Genomic DNA, 5,953 nt, shown 5'->3' on the forward strand with positions numbered 1-5,953 from the left:
AAGAGATCAGATTTAAAATCACCAAAACCCCTTCTCTCTTTCTCCTACAGCCTAAACAAGCAGCAGGAGAGGAGTCTCATCCTCACAGGAAGCTGACCATGCCCGTAGCCCTGATGAGGAAAGAGGCTCTCAGAGTAATTGTTCCCATTCTTTGAGGGTTCTGTAAGTGCCGGTAACCACGTTAAGTGTGTTCCACACATGGTTTTGTTTTATCCTTATATCAGTCTCATGACAATTATCCCATTAAGCAGATAAGCAAACAGATTCAGGGAGGTTAAGTAACTTGCCCAAGGTCCAAACCTAATAGTGGTAAAGACAGATGGTGAGTCTGGAATGGTCTGATTACAAAGTGAAAGTCCTTAACCACTGAATTGGCAGTTACTTATGTAGAGCAACCACGTTCTCTGCCAGGGAACCCACCATCTTGGTCCCTGCTAATCAGTCCAGAGGTGGATCCAGCTGTGCCAGTGGCCTGGTGTGGCAGTTCAGCTCAAAACAGTCAGCCTCTTCTTGATGGTCACTAGTCAATCAATCTTCTCTTCTGGAGAATTCGAGTGTGAACCCCCCAGAGGGAGTCGGAAGTTGACTGCAGAATCAGAAGCTCCAGGTTGGTTGTACCATCGTCCCCTACAGAACACTGCTTTTCAGTAATTGCCCATGGGCAATGCAGAAGGATCTGGACTTCAATGCCCCAGAACTTGGTTTGAATTCTGACATGTATATTTTCCAGAATTTTTTCTCTGTGACTCTACTATTGACTTTTCTCAACACCACTCCAACTGAAAACTTTAGAAATTTTTAAGTAAGCTCTTGATGACAGAGATTCAGATTTTTCCCATTTTGAATTATAACCACAGAAAATAGTATTCCTCGCAATAGGGTGACCATTCTTCTGGTTTACCCAGGACAGTCCTGTTATCCCAGCATGAATATTAATACCACCTCCCTTCACTCTCAATAACGTCCCAATTTGCCAATACTATATGGCCACTCACTCCATAAGACAATTAGTTTCCTGAATGTTGGAGTGTTTCATGAAAAACACAGAGCTTGAACAAATACAGAAAAGACAATGTCCCATACCATAGGACTTTTGGGAACCCCCTAATGTTTAAAAATGTGCCCCTGGTAGAAGTCCAGGAAGCAATTGCAGCTGGAAATTTGTCATTTCACAGTTATGAGCAGTTAATCTATCTTGTAAGAAATAGGGACTCCAATTCATCTCTGGGCAAAACGTTTATTTTGGGAAAACCACTAAAATGGGCCTTTTAAGTGCACACACTCTGTTTTGTACTTCAAAAACAGCATTCTGTTTGGTAATAGAAAAGTTGTATTTGGCTGAATCATAACTACTTATTCAGTCATTCATTTATTCAACAAATAGTTGTTGAGCACTTATTATTCCAGGCATTGTTCTAGATCAGAGGTCAACAAACTTTTGCTGTAAAAGGCCAAAGATGGTTGCAATAATATTTTCTATCTCACATGTTCTTCTACAATGTGACCTTACCAGTCCCCCATCCAGAGGTGGAGTCTTATTGCTCTTGCCTTGGATCAGAGAATGGGAGAAGTGACACTGTGTGACTTCTGAGGCTGAGTCACAAAAGGTGACATAGTTGGAGTTCTGAACTTTTATGTAAGAAGTCTGACTACCCCGGAGCAGTCACTCCATGAGGAAGCCCACATGGTGAGATAGGATGGGGTGAAGCTTATGCATAACTGAAAGAAGAATCTTAGGCAGAACCAACAGCCACTGCAAAGGCTCTGAATCAAAACTTGTGCCTGGTGTGTTTGAGGAATCCCAAGGAGGCCATTGCTGCAGGAGAAGAATAGACTGTAGGGGCAAGGGAAGAAGCAGGGAGACAGCTATGAGAGTATAGGTGGGCCAGGGTGGTAGCAGAAGAGATGGGGTGAGAGGTGGCTGGATTCAAAGGCACAGCTGAGACGATTTGCTCATGAATTGGTCATGAACTCTGAGAAAAAGAAAAGACTCAAGGATGACTCCAAGATGTTTGACCTTAGTCGTGGAAGAATGGAGTTAGCAAAAACAGCATTGGGGAAGACTGTAGGAGAAGTAGATGTGGATTGTATGTATGAGGGCAGATCAGGAGTTGGGTTTTAGACATGTTATATCTCAGGTGCCAATTAGACATCCAAGTGGAGGTGCCCAGCAAGCAGGCGCTACTTGAGCCTGGCATTTAGGGGAGAGGTCTGTGGTGCTGCACATGTAAATGTGGAAGTCCTTAACATATATGAGGTGGTTTAAAATAGTGACTCTCACAGTTTGATGTCAGATACCTTTTTTAAAAATTATTTTTATTATGGATAGAGCTTCTGGATCAGGATGGCAGAATAGACAGTCCCCAGCTTCATTCTCTCCCACAAATAACCAATTTACAACTGTTAAAAAGCAACGACTGCCAGGCTGGGGCCAATGGAGCTCAGGGTAAGAGGAGGAGAGACCTACGGAATACATGAAGGTGGGAGAAGCTGCGGTGAGAGAAAGAAGGGACCGCTCTGACCGCTTTGAGCCCTGGCCATTTCAAGGCTGGCCCTGGTGAGCACATGGAGCAAGAGCTGGCAAAACCTGCAGCTGTGCCCTTTGTGTGAAGTTGCTTGGAGACTGCAGGGGAGAAGAGGGCCTTGGTGGACCCTAGGCCAGCAAGACCACTGACAGGGTTCCCGTGGACCAACAGAGGAGTGAGGGGCCACTCAAAGGCTGGTGAGTCATCACAAGGGACTGGCTCATGGCCTGTCCCATGAGAAGTGTTTGGAGCACAGGCAGTGGGGGAGACAGGCCACTGGGGGAACACTGGGGCACAGCATGGACAACTCATCTGCCCTCCAGTCAGCACAGGCCCACTCAGTAGAGACTGGTCAGGAATATAGAACTGCAGGGGTGCAGTTTGCTGAAAAGACGCAGGCCCGGACCAGAGTTTCCAACACAACCTAGGTGTATTGGACCTCACAAGACCTGGAACTGCTGAAAGGTCAACAATTAAAATCTGAGCTGCACAAAAAGCCTTCCCCAGAGAATCAGCAGCAAAGCAACGACTTAGCTCAACCAATGGGCTGAAGTTCTAGTCCCCACAGCAAATTCCCCCATTTTAAAAGTAACCAACGGACAACAAATTAGTTCCAGTGCAGAGTTTATGTGGTGGGAATAGTGAATAATCCAACACAGAACTGAAAGAAAATGCAAAACACCCACAGATCAAAGACAAAGTTTTGATATTAACCAGTAAAGGTTTAATACCACCAAAGAACACCTACAAAACTTGAAAGAGCCAGAAACTCCCCAGGGTCCCAAGCCAGGGTGAGGGGAGCCTGAGGGCCTCAGCTATACCTGCTGATGTCCACATCCAGCCCAGCTACGACTGAGTCACCACCACAAGCCCCTGGGCTCCTGAGCCAGGGTTGGGGGTACAAGGGCCTCAGCTGCACATGCCTGATGTCCGCATCCAGCCCAGTGACAGCTAAACCCGCACCAGAAACCCCCTGGGCTCCCAAGCCAGGGTGAGGGGGCTGAGGGCCTCAGTCATGCTCCCACAACATATGCATCCAGCTCAGCAATGACTGACCTGATGTCAGAAGTCCACAGGCCCATGGGCCAGGGTGAGGAGTGCCAAGGACCTCAGCCACACCACCCAACATTCATATCCAGCCCAGTGACAATTGAGCCACTGCCAGAAACCCCCCAGGCTCCTGAGCTGGAGTGGGGGGAATCCACTGGCCTCAGCCATGCCCTACCACCCCTTGCCCTTTGCAAGCAGACCAGCCCCACCTCCCACCTCCACCTTCATTTCCCTCCCCCCCCACCTGCCCCACCCACTGCTCTGCAACAGCGTCTTTGAATTTACAAAAAAAAAAAATACATAAATTGTAAAAATTATTTTTATTATGGTAAAAAACACAAAATTAAATTTAACATCTTAATCATTTTAAGTGTGTAGTTCAATCATGCTGAGTATGTTCACACTGTTAATGTAGATTTGCAGATCTCCGAAACTTTTTCATCTTGCAACACTGAAGCTCTTCACTCATTAGATGCTAATTCCCCCTCCCCCAGCCCTTGATAACCACCTTTCTCCTTCCCATTTCTATGACTTTGACTACTTTATATGCTTCACATGAATGAAATCATAGAGTATTTGACCTTTTGTGACTGGCTTATTTTGCTTAGTATAATATCCTTGAAATTCATCTATGTTGTAGCATGTGACAGGATTTCCTCTTTTTTAAGGCTGCATAATATTCCACTGTATGTTTATACCATATTTTCTTTTTCCATTCATCTGTTGAACATCTGGGCTTCTTTTACCTCTGGGCTATTGTGAGTAATGCTGAGATGTATTTTTTTTTTCCTTTTTGTCTTTTTTACTGACCGGTAACGGGATCGCAACCCTCAGTGTCGTGCCCGTACCGGGGACCAGCAACGGAATCGCAACCCTCGGTGTTGCACCCGCACCGCGCTCAGCCAATGAGCGGGAACCAGTCTCCACATGGGATCCAAACCCTCGGCAGGAGCGCTGCCGCGCTTCCAAGCGGCACACTCTCCAGTGCGCCACCGGGCCGGCCCAGAGATGTATTAATAAGTGCAAATATCTCTTTGAAATCCTGCTTTGAATTCTTTTGGATATATATCCAGAAGTGGGATTACTGGATCATATAGTAATTCTATTTTTAATTTTTTTGAGGAAACTCCACATTGTTTTCCATGATGGCTGCACCAGTTTACATTTCCACTGGAAGTGCACAAGAGCTCCAATTTCTCCACATCCTGATACTTGTTATTTTCTATTCTTTTTAAATAAAAAAAAATTACTAATGGGTGTGAAGTGGTATCTCATTGTAATTCTGATCTACATTTCCCTGATTATTAGTGCTTTTGAGCATCTTTTCATGTGCTTATCTGCCATTTACATATCTTCTTTGGAGAAATGTCTATTTAATTCCTTTGCCTATTTTTTAATTAGAGTATTTGCTTTTTTGTTGTTGTGTAAGTTCCTTATATATTCTGAATATTAATCCCTCATCAGACATATAATTTGCAATTATTTTCTCCCATTCTGTAGGTTGCCTTTTCATTCTGTTGATTCTTTTGATACGCAGGAGTTTTGGGGTTTGATGTAGTCCAATTTGTCCATTTTTTATTTTGTTGCCTGTGTTTTTGGTGTCATATCTAAGAAATCATTGCGAAATCCAATGTTCCTGAAGTTTTCCTCCTATGTCTTCTTTTAGGAGCTTAATAGTTTTAGGTCTTATATTCTGTCCTTTAATCCATTTTGAATTAATTTTTATATATGGTATAAGGTAAAGGTCCAACTTTATTCTTTTGCATGTGGGTATTCAGTTTCTCCAAAATCATCTGTTGAAGAGACTGTCCTTTCTCCATTGTGTAGTCTTGACACTCTGTTGAAAATCATTTGGCAATATATGCAAGGGCTTACTTTTGGGATTTCTATTCTGTTCCATTGGCCTATATATCTAACTTTTGACAGTATCACACTGTCTTCTCTAGTGTTGCTTTGTAGTATGTTTTGAAATCAGGAGTGTGAGGCCTTCAACTTTGTTCTTCTTTATCAAGATTACTTTGGACTATTTGGGGTCCCTTGAGAGTTCACACAAATCTCTGATTCCTTTTATAGTCTTAAAAATTATTGACAATCCCAAAGAACTTTTGTTTATATAGATTATGTCTATGTTTAAATAAACAAATTTATCAGAAATTAAGACTGAGATACATTTAAAATATTTATTTATTAACTCATGTAAAAATAACACTAAGAAAACAAAAAATTTAGTGGGAAGAGTAGCATTTGTTTACATCTTTGTGAATCTTTTTTTTTTTTTTTGGCTTTTTTCCGTGTCTGGCAACGGATCGCAACCCTCAGTGTTGCCCCCGTACCGGACCGGGGACCGGCGACGGGATCACAAGCCTCGGCGTTGCTCC

This window comes from Galeopterus variegatus, unplaced genomic scaffold, assembly GCF_000696425.1.
Source record: "Galeopterus variegatus unplaced genomic scaffold, G_variegatus-3.0.2 Scaffold1832, whole genome shotgun sequence".
NCBI classification, from domain to species: domain Eukaryota; kingdom Metazoa; phylum Chordata; class Mammalia; order Dermoptera; family Cynocephalidae; genus Galeopterus; species Galeopterus variegatus.